Genomic DNA, 13,620 nt, shown 5'->3' with positions numbered 1-13,620 from the left:
CTCTGTGGGCGTGGCTTGGGAGGCACTTAAGGCGGTTCTTAGGGGTCGGATCATACAGTATGCCTCATTCATTAAAAAATCCAAAGCACGAGATCTCGTGGAGTTGGAAGAGAATATTAAAAGTGCTGAGGCAGAGCTGAAGCGCCTTATGTCATGGCCTCAGAGAATTGACCTGATTGAAATATAGATATAATACTATTTTGTCGCAGAAAGTGGAGTTTTGGTTATTCAGGGCAAGACAGTCATACATCGGGGGACAAAGCAGGGAAGCTTTTGGCTAGATATATAAAGCAGAGAGAGTCTTTTTCTACCATTCCCTCAGTGAAATCTGCTGGTGGTGAAATTTTTACCTCAGCCATTGATATTAATAATGCTTTTAAAGAATTCTATCTTTATCTTTATAGTTCAACGTCTTCGTCTACTGATGAAGATATTATAAACTTTGTGGAACCATTAGATCTTCCTAAACTGACGACTGAGCAAAAAAACTCTCTCGATTCTGAGATAACCTTGGAGGAGCTTGACGTGGTAATTAAGTCCCTACCTACTGGCAAGGCTCCGGGGACAGATGGTTTTTAGATCTTATGCTACAGAACTGGCTCCACTTTTGTTAGAAGTTTATACGGAATCATTAAAGAATGGAAAGCTTCCGCCAACCATGACATGCGCCCGGATCAGTCTGATTCTTAAAAAAGGACAAAGATCCAAGCGAGTGTAAGAGTTACCATCCAATCTCCTTGGTCCAACTAGATGTAAAGATTTTGTCAAAAATGTTGGCAATCGATTAAGTAAAGATATGACATCTCTTATACATATAGATCAGGTGGGGTTTATTCGTGGCCGCAGCTCTTCTGATAACATCAGGCGTCTCATCAATATCATGTGGTCAGTAGCGAATGATCAGTCTCCGGTCGCTGCCATCTCACTTGACGCCGAAAATGCATTTGATATGGTAGAATGGGATTATCTTTTTAAGATTTTGGAAATATACGGGTTTGGGAGTACATTTATTGGTTGGATTAAGTTACTTTATAAGCACCCTGTAGCAGTGGTACAAACAAATGGATTAATTTCAGATTATTTACTCTGGATAGGGGCAATAGGCAGGGTTGCCCTCTTTCCCCATTATTGTTCTGTCTTGCCCTGGAACAATTAGCAGCCACGATAAGGAAGGAGGATGATTTTCCAGGGGTGGTTGCGGGAGGTGTGGCGCATAAGCTTCTGCTTTACACAGATGATATTTTATTATTCGTCTCCGACCCCACTAGATCTATGCCTTGCATCCACAGAATTATTAATTACTTTTCCAAGTTCTCAGGATTCTGAAGCTTTGGCTTTGACAGCGTACTGTCCAGTAACGGCCTTCCAGCCGGGCGCCTTCCAATGGCCCAAACAGGGCATTAAGTGTTTGGGAATTTTATTCCCAGCAAATTTGTGTGATTTAGAGTTAATTTTGACCCCTTAATAAAATGGTTTTCGAGCGATGTGGACAGGTGGGCTTCATTACATTTATCGATGATTGGGAATGTTAATTTTTTTTAAATTAATTGTATTCCAAAATTTAACTACCTGCTACAATCTCTCCCTGTAGATGTCCCCTCTCTTATTTCAAGCAATTTGATAGCATAGTGAAGTCCTTCATTTGGAATGGTAAGCGCCCCAGATTACATTTCAATAAGTTACATAGGCCGATTGACAAAGGTGGGCTAGGCCTACCCAAGATTTAGTTTTATTATTATGCATTCAGTCTCAGACATTTGGCTCATTGGTCGCTTCCACCTGAGAGACCCCCTCCCTGGTTTTGTATTGAAAAGGAAGCTCTTGCCCCATCTCGCCTCTGCATAGCCTTTCGATCAAATTAATCGGAGAAGTTAAGTCACACCCGGTTATTTTGCATTTACACTCAATATGAACAAAAGTGTCCAGCCTGTTTAATTCTGATATTTATTTAAACGTAGCCTCGAGCATATGGCAGAACCCTAAACTATGCATTAATAAGTCCCCTTTCTGTTGGTCAGATTGGATTGTGAGGGGGGTTAATACATTCGGTGACATATATGTGAGTGGAGTATTGAGACCTTTTGAAAATTTGGTTCAAAATTTTGGACCTGGATTCTGGATTCCCAGAACTCAATTTTATAGGTATTTACAGCTGCGCCATCTACTCTGCACTGTTTTTGGGAGTAACACACATCCCCCTAGTGCGGCAGATACTCTGGGAGTGGTGATTACTGCTTTTGGAAAAGGTCATGAGGCATCAGTGTATTACTCCCTGCTAAATCAGAGTCTGGGGGACAGAGCGTTAAATTTCCTCAAAAGATTATGGGAGGAAGATTTAAATTGGTTTTTGGAGGAGGGAGTGTGGGCTAGGATTCTTAAAAACGTCAAGTCTGCATCTAGAGATGCAAGGGTGCGCCTTATGCAATTTAAGATTCTACATAGATTTTATTGGACCCCTTCTAAATTGTATAGGCTTGGTCTTAAGGACACACCCACCTGCTGGCGATGCCATTTAGAAGATGGAGACACCACCCATGTTTTTTGGGGGTGTCGTAAGATACAGGAGTTCTGGTTGAGGGTCCAGAATTTTATGGGCGACGTATTGGGTACTCAGATCTCCTTTTGCCCCAGGCTCTGTATTTTGGGTGACAGGGCAGTCATTGATGTAGGTGATAAGTACATGAAGAATTGGATCCTGGCCGGTGTTATGGTGGGCAGACAGGTTATCTTTAGAGGATGGAAGTCAGCTGGAGCCCCCTTGTTTCGTGAGTGGTGCAAGGAGATGGGCAGGGTGGCAGCTTGGGAAGAGTTGTCATATAGAAGGCTAGGCAACATGGATATGTTCATCAGGAGGTGGGGCAGCTATTTTGCCTTTTTGGAGGGCTCTCGGGAGGGGCAGTGGAGGTAGACGTGTTGTTTTAAATGTGTATGTTGTAGCCTTTTGTTTTTGAACATATACTTTTTTTAAATGTATTTCTAAATATTTTCTTCTGTTTTATTTTTTGTTTGTGTGTCTTTGTCAATTGTGTTCGACCACTGGGGTATCTGTTTGTGTTGGGTGGTGGGGTGGTTAATGTTCGGGAGGAAGGGTTGTAAATAATAATAATAATAATAATAATAATAATAATAATATTAGATAGATAGTGTGTGTTATATGGAATCAATAAAAACTTTTAATAACTTAGAAAAAAAACATTTATTCATTAAAAAGGCAGAAGACTCTGTGTGAGTTTATGAAACACAAAAATTCATAAAGTAAAAAGTTGTGAAATTAACACATACTTATGCAGCATAACAGTCTTTCACCAACTAAAACAATTTAGCTATTCAGACAGAAAACTAATTTATTCCCTTCATGTGGGTCTCTTTACATCCTGCCAGAACTCCGTTAGCTGCTGCGGAGAATTCAAGATTGTCGTAATGACCCTGAGAAACTCGTCTCATTTATATTCTTTCAGATAGGCTCTGAATTGAGAAGGGTCTGGGGGGTTTGAGGGTTGAATGCCTAACCGTTTTAGACAAGCACCCACATATGCGTCCTCTATGTTAAAGGGCTTTATGTCCTTGGAAACTTCAACTAATTTGTTTGGAAGATCGTTGGAGAAAACGTATCCCATACCCAGCAGATATACGGGGTAGTTTGGTTTTGGGTACAGCTTCTCTGCCACATACCATTTTGAGTTTTTGTTTCTGATGACTGTCTGGTTCCACATCACCATTCCAGTAATATAGTTCTGTCTGGGTGTGTTGGGTGCTAGTAAGAGGGTCATCAAATTCTCCACATTCAAGAACATGTCAGAATCAACCTTCATGCCATAAGCTGCTTGAGGGCAACGAGTGGCCAACCAGTCCATGATCACCATCGTCTTTATGGTCAGATTGACATATGTGTCAACAAAGTTGCTTTGCAGCAAGTCTCGGTGTTGTCGACTCTCATCCTGTAGCTGCTGTTGGACTTTATCAGTGTCGGCTCCTCCAGACAAACCCACCACGAACAAAGTCATCACTGTTTTTCCCTGGACTGTGCTTTCATTTCCCCATGTGCTCCGGATGGCGTTCCGAGCCTCCAGTTGATGGGGGGCCACAGGGACCATCAAGACCAGGAATGGATTCTGCTGGTGACATTTATCAGGTTCATCCAGGGTGAATTGATAGTTGTGTGGATAAGCAGCATTATGATGCACTGAAATGTATTTGGACACAGTGGATTCTGCAGTGGCTGAAGTTTGTACAGCTCCATGTTGGACTTGTTGATTAGCTTTGAGTAATGTTGCTGAATACAGTGTTTTATCATGAGCAGAAGGAAACTCAACCACCACATAATAGGAGCTTATCTGGTTTACCACTTTATACAAGGTCTTAGGTGGCATAGCATACTTTAGAGAGTAATTGGAAATGTAAAGAATAGCAAACACTAAGAATGTCAGCGTAAGCAGCAGTGTGAATCCTTTTTTAACATGACACCTGCGGAGGTGTTTCCGGACACAGATTGCATCTAAAAAGAGACCAAAAAATAAAACACATTTAAAATAAAAGTGAGTAGTTAATATATTCCATTAAAGAATGAATGTGCTGATTGGTTTTTGCTTAAATCGTTTATGACCTTACTCCGATAAAGGAACAGTGTTTAAAGGTTCAGGTATACTTTGTTTCTCCCCCTGCTGCATCGTCTTGCACATGATCGAACAGCTTTTCAAAGTATACTCTTTTGACCATGAGCAAATAAAACTCATTCGACACATGCACACAACAACTGCTTTGTGATTCTCTTTAGAGCGGTCAATGGCAGGCACATGCACTAGCTATGTTCCAATACGAGGACTGTCTGCATAGAGATGGGTGATATGGCCAAAAATATTATCTAGATTTTTTTTTTTTTTATATATCGTTTGATATTTATCACAATATACATTTCATACCATTAATGGGGGAGAAAGTGCATTCCTTAAATCCATTAATCCTACATAAAGGTGTGTCTGACCTCTTTTCGCTGAACTTTAGCTAATTTCATCATCATCAGCTGACGTTTGACACCGCTGAAAGACTTTGTGACGCTTTACAGTCCAGCCCAGTAGGTGGCAGGAATGCACCATAAACTGGAAATGGCAAACTTCTGGCATGAATCACAAGCTCATTTGGATATTAAATTAATTAGTGGGAAATTTGTGGCAAGTTTGCAGCTAGTTTGCTAGAACTCTAGATTTTTTGTAAAGGTACAAACATTGTTGGCTTATCAAGCATAATCGTTGTAAGATCGTACATGTAAACGCACTATTTCAACAACATGTAAGGTCATGTAAACACCTTAAACTATTTTTCTTAAATCAGGTAAGGCCATTAACGGTTTAAGCCATTTATGGCCTTACCCTGCCAAAAAAGATTGGCATATGTAGATTTTTGTCCATTACCTCAATTTCATGTTGCTTGTAAACACCTTTTCCGTTGTTCTTACCGGCTTATCCATTGTGCGCATGACGGTTTACATTTTGTTGTCAAAAGCAGGAAATAATCCGATTAATTCAAATTTCACGTAAACACGGTCATGTTGTCGGTTTTCATTGAATAAGTTACATTTTGATAGTTATCAGCATTTATACTCCCACGCAGCACATTTTAAATGTCTTTCCCTTTATACCACTGTAAAATCAAATTAGTTGAACCTAACTTGCATTTAAGGCAGTCGGTTTGCATGCTTTTTAGGCTCAAGTAAAGTGAATTTAACTAAGTTCTTAACTCATATCTGTGATTAAAGGTTCTTTGTTCTTTTTAATGATTTAAAATAATATTCCAGGTTTAATACAAGTTTAAGCCACTGTGTTTTTAGCAAGTCAGTCCACTGGCGGCCATCTTTGGAACACTCTCTGGCAGTTATTTTACTATGTAAACAAGTGACATACAAGAGCAGCTCCTATCTACTTGAATGGGGAAAAACCGAAATCTCCAAAACAGTTGGTCAAGATTACAATCAAAGAACATATTTCAAATCAGCAGTAAAATCTGACAACACCGGAATCATAAACAGTTTCTCTTTACCTCACATTAACAGGCGATGTCTGCATCTAAAAGATGATTGGCTCTTTTACCTGTAAGGCGGGACTTTCTTTATACATCTGCACTGTAAAAATAAATCCTATTGTTTATAAAAAAAAAAATAAAAAAGGCAGCTGTGGTTGCCAGAATTATGTAAAAAAAAAAATAAAAATAAAAAAAAAAACAGTAAAAAATGTAAACAACTTGACAGAACAACCTGTAAATTTTACAGTTTAAAACTGTTGTAATTTTCATGACCACGATGGCACTGTAAAAAAAAACAAAAAACATTACATTTACAGTAAAGTGTCAAACTTGATATTAACCTTCTGAAACTGTAAAAATCTGCTTTTTACTTTATAATGTATTGTTAATCACTGTAGTAATTGCAGAAGAGCACATGATGACATAAAGCGCTTCCAGAAGCAATGACCAATAAACATGTAGAGACACACAAACACTAAACACCATCAGGATAACACATGTGAAATTACAATAATAAACATTAAACTACATTAAATATAAAACAGAACACCCCAATGTACATAACTGTAACATCTGAGCGGTCTCCTGCCCACCAGAGGGAGCCCTCACCTGAATTCTGAACTGTCACTTCCTATTTCCTGCCACATCAGTTCCTGTATTGTCATTTCCTGTTTGCCTAGTATATAAGCCATGCATGCTCATTCCTATATTGTGAAGTATTGCCAGATCATTGCCTTATTGCCTTATTGCCTTATTGCCTTATTGCCTTATTGCCTTATTGCCTTATTGCCTTATTGCCTTATTGCCTTATTGCCTAGTGTTTTGACTACTCTTTTGGATCTCCCCTTTTGCCTGTTTGCCTGGTTGGACTGCTTTACTGTGTTTTTGACCTCACTGCCTGTTTTTCTGACACTGTGTTTGGATTTCGATGGACTGTTTGAATAAACATCCGCATACGGATTCTTCCTCGGCTTCCGCCTCTCCATCATTACCGAATACTTCGCCTACTATGAATCCAGCGGAAGTTTCTCAGCTTCAAGCGGCGTTCGCTTATCAGAGCGAAATACTGAAGAACTACCAAGAGCAGCTCAACAAGCTGCAGTCGGCAAACGATCATTTGACCCACTATATTCAATCGCTTCCTTCAGCTACACCACCAACGGTAAGACTGGCATTGCCAGACAAGTTTGATGGCTTTGCAGGACAATGTCGTGGTTTTATCAGACAAGCACGCATTTATGTTGAAAGCCAGAGAGATCAGTTTCAAAATGAAGCAAGTAAATGCACGTTTCTGATGTCACTGTTATCTGGTAAAGCGATTGATTGGGCTGCAGCGGTTTGGGAGACAGATTCACAGTTTCGTTCCTCCTCTGCATACTTCTTACAACTACTCAGTGTTTGAATATCCTGAGGGGGGAAAGGATATTTCCACTCAATTGTTACACATGTCTCAAGGCAACCGTACCGCTGCAGACTTCGCTATTGAATTTAGAACCCTTGCCGCTCAAAGTGGATGGAATGATGTGTCTAAGGGCTGTTTTCAAACAAAGTTTAAACCTTGAGCTTCAGACGGAACTGGCCTGCAAGGGTGAGGATTTAACGTTCTCTGAGTTTGTTACTATGGCTATCAAGATAGATAACCTGTTGAGAAACACTCCTAAGAGGAAATCTGCTCATCTGCCTCACACACATTTCCTCACTACACCAACCGTCAACCAAGAACCCATGCAAATAGGCTATGCACATTTATCTGATGAAGAGAGAACTCGACACCGCCAACATGATCTGTGTTTTTACTGCGGTGAAGCAGGCCACCGTAACTTAGAGTGCCCACACAAAGTCGGGAGAGCCACCACTACTACCAGACGGGTGAGTGTTAATCAATGCTCTCTTCAGATTCCAAAATCGTTGTTGATTCCTGTTCAGCTGACTACTAAAGATGGTCCCATTACCTTGACAGCGTTGATTGACTCTGGTGCTGCTCTGAATTTGATCAACAAAGATATTGTCAAGAAATACAGTCTACCTACGTTACCCTGTGTTCCCACAATTTGCATCACTAATGTCAACAATAAACCCATTGAGGGAGGTATCACCCGACAAACTGCACCTGCACAGCTACAGATTGGTCTGTTCCATAGAGAAAACATTTCACTCTACATCATTGACTCACCCAGGTATGAAATCATCCTTGGACATCCATGGTTATCTGTTCACGATCCTGTACTATCATGGTATCATGGAGAACTGTATCACTGGTCCTAATTCTGCCTAACCCATTGCATGAACATCAATATGCCAAGACCATGTCTCGCCACGAGTGTTGAGAGTCCGTTCACTGCCCCCAGTCCCAAAATTCCTGCCTGCTATCACGACTACTTAGAGGTATTCAGCAAAGTCAAAGCTACACAGCTACCACTACACCACCCCTGGGATTGCACCATCGACCTTCTGCCCAATGCCATGCCACCTAAGAGTAAAGTCTACCCACTATCGCGTCAAGAATCTCAAGCCATGGAAGATTACATCGAAGAGGCTATTAACTCTGGATTCATTAGACCTTCAACCTCACCAGCAGCAGCAGGTTTCTTCATTGAGAAGGACAGAGGTCTACGACCATGCATTGATTATTGTGGACTTAACAACGTGATGGTGAAATTCCGCTATCCGCTCCCTCTTGTTCCTGCTGCCCTAGAACAACTTCGTGAAGCAAAGATACACACCAAGTTAGACTTAAGAAGCGCTTATAATCTCATCCGGATTAAGGAAGGTGATGAGTGGAAGACTGCATTTCTCACCACCAGAGGTCACTATGAGTACTTGGTGATGCTGTTTGGGCTAGCCAACGCGCCAGCTGTGTTTCAGTCATTCATTAACGATATCTTCAGAGACCTCTTGAACCAGTATGTTATTGCCTACATTGACGATATCCTGATTTACTCCAAGTCGGAAGCTGAACACATTGAACATGTCCGAAACATCCTCTCTCATCTTCTTAAGCATCAACTCTATGTAAAAGTTGAGAAATGTGAGTTCCATGTTCAGAAAACAATGTTCTTGGGATATCACATAAGTCATCAGGGAGTGGAGATGGACACTACCAAGATCCAGGCAGTCACTGAATGGCCCCAACCATCCACAATCAAGGAACTTCAAAGATTTCTAGGTTTTGCCAACTTCTACCGCCGTTTCATCAGGAATTACAGCATGATCGCCTCTCCTTTGACGTCTCTTATGAGAGGGGAAACCATCTAAGTTAAAGTGGACAAACGAAGCCACCATCGCCTTCACAAAACTCAAGTCAAGTTTTACTTCGGCACCTATCCTGAAACACCCCGACCCTAACCTCCCATTTGTAGTGGAGGTGGATGCATCTGACTGCGGAATTGGAGCAGTACTGTCACAACGTCGGGGTCAACCAGCTAAGTTGTACCCGTGTGCATTTTTTTTTTTTTTCAAGAAAACTCACTTCTGCCAAAAGAAACTATGATGTTGGAAATAAGGAGTTACTGTCCATGAAAGATGCGATAGAGGAGTGGAGACACTGGTTGGAGGGAGCCATTCACCCGTTCCAGGTTATCACCGATCACAAAAATCTTGAGTATGTAAAGAGTGCCAAGAGACTAAACTCATGTCAGGCCAGATGGTCACTGTTCTTTTCAAGATTCCAATTTACTGTGACATATCGCCCAGGAAGTAAGAATAGCAAGGCAGACACCCTCTCCAGACGTCATGACCCTCCTCTTCAAGATCATTCTCCTGAACCCATTCTCCCTTCTTCTGTAATTATCGCTCCTGTGAACTGGGACATCATGGAGGAGATCCAAAGAGCCACGCAGCAAAATCCTCCGCCTGCTATGTGCCCCTCGAACAAACAATATGTTCCCCAGGAACTACGACAACGGATCATGCATTGGGTTCATACCTCCATCACCTCAGGTCATCCAGGTGTCTCACGCACAATCAAAAGTGGTCAACGATGAACAGAGATGTAACTGATTACGTGAAAGCCTGCCAAGTTTGTGCACAATCAAAGACCCCCAAGGAACTGCCATCTGGTCTTCTGCAACCACTACCCATCCCGCAACAGCCATGGTCTCACCTGTCAATAGACTTTGTTACTGATCTCCCTCCATCCGAAAATTTCACAACAATTCTTGTCATCATTGATAGATTCTCCAAGTCTTGCCGTCTTATTCCCCTCAAGGGTCTGCCAACCGCCATGGAAACGGCTCAAGCCCTGTTTCACCAGGTTTTCTGCATCTATGGTTTACCTGAAGACATCGTCTCTGATCGGGGGACTCAATTCACATCTCAGGTTTGGAAAGCATTCATTAACCCATGCCTCTACAGGACTAACCCCATTCCAATGCGTGCTAGGATATCAACCTCCTTTGTTTCCGTGGTCTGGCGAACCTTCCTCTGTTCCTGCGGTCAACGACTGGATACGTCGTAGTGATAGAGTATGGGATAGCGCATGTCCATCTTCAAAGAGCCGTACGAAGGCAAGAACTCCAGGCTAACCGAAGACGGCGCCCACATCCTCGCTACCAACCAGGACAGAGGGTCTGGCACTCTACGAGGGACATCAAGTTACGTCTGCCGAGCAAGAAGCTCAGCCCAAGGTATGTTGGCCCATTCAAAATCGTAAAACAGATTGAGGTTACATATCAGCTTGAGCTTCCTGCTAACTACCGCATCTCTCCATCATTTCATGTCTCGCTCCTCAAACCGGTCCACCTGAATGCTGATCCCAACGCTGAGTCTCAAGAACCACCGCCTCGCTGGACATTGATGGATCGCCAGCTTATAGGGTGAACATGGTGCTGGACTCGAGGCGTAGAGGGGTCGGCTCCAATACCTGGTGGACTGGGAGGGATACGGGCCTGAGGAGAGATCATGGATACCTGCTTCTGATATTCTGGACCCCTCACTCATAGAGGAATTTCATTGAGCCAGGCCAGACTGCCCAGCGCCACGACCATGGGGACGTCCACGCCGAGCGCCAGGAGTCGCTCCTGGGGGGGGAGGGGTTCTGTAACATCTGAGCGGTCTCCTGCCCACCAGAGGGAGCCCTCACCTGAATTCTGAACTGTCACTTCCTGTTTCCTGCCACATCAGTTCCTGTATTGTCATTTCCTGTTTGCCTAGTATATAAGCCATGCATGCTCATTCCTATATTGCGAAGTATTGCCAGATCATCTGCCTTACCAAGCGTTTATATCATTGCCTTATTGCCTAGTGTTTTGACCTGTTTGTTTTGACTACTCTTTTGGATCTCCCCTTTTGCCTGTTTGCCTGGTTGGACTGCTTTACTGTGTTTTTGACCTCACTGCCTGTTTTTCTGACACTGTGTTTGGATTTCGATGGACTCTTTGAATAAACATCCGCATATGGATTCTTCCTCAGCTTCCGCCTCTCCATCATTACAATAACTGATATAAAAAAATAAGAAGCATAACTATTCCCATAAAATATAATGAAATATGGGTCATATGATGGGTCAGGCAGGGAATTGTGGGAACACCCGATTATTGTTTTCTTAACTGTAATTAACAATAATTTACTGTAAAAAAAGGACATGTACTCATTAAACAATGTACATTTTTACCATTAATTATACAGTTAATACTAGTTAATCAGTTAACTTTAAAATTACAGACATTTTTTACAGTGTGTTGACCGTTGGGCATTCCAGTTTCTCCCATTTATTTCAATAGAAGTGGCCCGTCTCTGCTAAAGCTCAGTTAGTTAATAGCATTTGTGGCATAATGTTGATTCTAACTAAAATGTCAAATTTCTTTATTTAAAAAAAAAAAAGAAAAGAAAAACAAAAAATCGCAGTTACAGTAAGGCAATTACAGTAGTAGTGAATGGGGCTAGGCTGTAATGATAAAATACACATCGTTTCAAAAGTATAGCCACAAGATGTGAACATTATATATTATCATGATTTTAGTGGCCAATTTCCATTTACTTGCATTGTTAAATGCCTCACTGAAACTTTCTTTTTTTACAAAAAAGGGGCAAGTCAATTAATTGTTTTGTAATAATCAACACCACAAATGCTATTGATTTAGGTTAACTCATACTGAACCTGGAATATTATGTGAAATTCAGTTAAAGAATGTGTAATACAGTATAAGGTCAATAATGACTGTAGTCTAGAGGTGTGTCCCAAACCACACACTTCTGCACTATCCTACAGCATTTTTGAGTTCAATGTAGGATGTTTACACTGAAAATGCAACTAAAAGTGTACGAGTAGCTGGATGACATACTACTTCAACTGTGAAAATGTAACGTGGAATGTTGGACACTTCCACTGCATCCAAGAGCTGGAAAATTATGCCTGCGAAGGCTGTACATGGTTCTCGCTCTCAATGGGGCGTGTGGTAAGTTGTGTGTGGATCGTGGAGGGTAGCATGAGCCTCCACATGCTTTGGGTCTCCAAGGTGTCATGCACAACGAGTCACGTGATAAGTTGCACGGATTGACGGTCTCAGAAGCGGAGGCAACTGAGACTTGTCCTCCGCCACCCAGATTGAGGTGAGTAACCGCACCACCATGAGGACCTACTAAGTAGTGGGAATTGGGCATTCCAAATTGAGAGATATATATAAATGCTGTTGGTTAAGCCATTAACTAATTAGACCCAAGTTTTCGGATGCAGCCTAGGTGCGGAAGGGGCGGAGTTACCTGGCTGCATTGCATGTCTGACAAAACAATTGTAAACAATGGAGAATGTGGCAAGTAGCAAACCTTCAGTGAAGACAGCACCTTACAAATGCGAGTTGAATGTTTTACCATCGCCCCACACTGTGTGAATATATTCATTATTTGAGATACAAGTGTCAAAATGAGTTTGGCCAATGCGCTAAAAATAGCGGCAAACAAATCACGTGCGTTTGAAACGTCACTTCCGTCAGCTGTTAAATGACGAATGCTTCTGTGTAATTAAAAACCGTTGTGTTCCATTTGGGACAATACTACAATCTGAATATTCATACACTACATGGCTGAGTGTATTGTGTGTCATCACATGGATTCTCCTCATGATTCCAAAAACGTGACATTTCAAGTGGCTAATGTTTAATTAGAATAAATTATTTTATTAATAAAAACTTTAGGGTTTGAAGTGTTACAGAAGCTTGATTAAAACTAGTAAGAATAGTAAAAAAATCAAGTCCAAGTCAACATATTTGAATTTATTTAATGAACTACTACTAGCCTAATATTAATGGCTTAAAGAGCTAATGAATGAAGTCAAGACAGCTGTTCAACCACAGTTCACTACTAACGAGCTGATTATTGGAGTCAGGTGTGTTAGATAAGAGAGCCATCCGACATACAGTCTTAAACCTGTTCAGCTGAAATGTAAAGGATATTCAATTGAATTCAGCATATTTTTCCATGACCATACAATTAGAAGTTACACAATTCCCTTGTCAAATTTCACAGTACCGTAAGATGTCGTCATAGCCAAAATTATAGATAGATAGATAGATAGATAGATAGAGCTCACCTCTTCCAGCCATTTTGGTTGGAGACTCTTACCTCCATGTCTCTAAGCAATCTTTAAGTGTGTGTGCCTGGATTCAGGAC

At 41.4% G+C, this 13,620-nt stretch overlaps 1 pseudogene; it reads right to left on the bottom strand.

The window, feature by feature from the left end:
* Positions 1–3,217: 3,217 nt before the first annotated feature.
* LOC127438528 (beta-1,3-galactosyltransferase 2-like) lies at positions 3,218–13,610 on the bottom strand (annotated as a pseudogene).
* Positions 13,611–13,620: the final 10 nt, after the last annotated feature.

This window comes from Myxocyprinus asiaticus, chromosome 49 (assembly GCF_019703515.2).
Source record: "Myxocyprinus asiaticus isolate MX2 ecotype Aquarium Trade chromosome 49, UBuf_Myxa_2, whole genome shotgun sequence".
In the NCBI taxonomy this organism is placed as follows: Eukaryota; Metazoa; Chordata; class Actinopteri; order Cypriniformes; family Catostomidae; genus Myxocyprinus; species Myxocyprinus asiaticus.
Note: the sequence above shows the minus strand (reverse complement) of the source record. Positions and strands in the feature narration are given on the sequence as shown.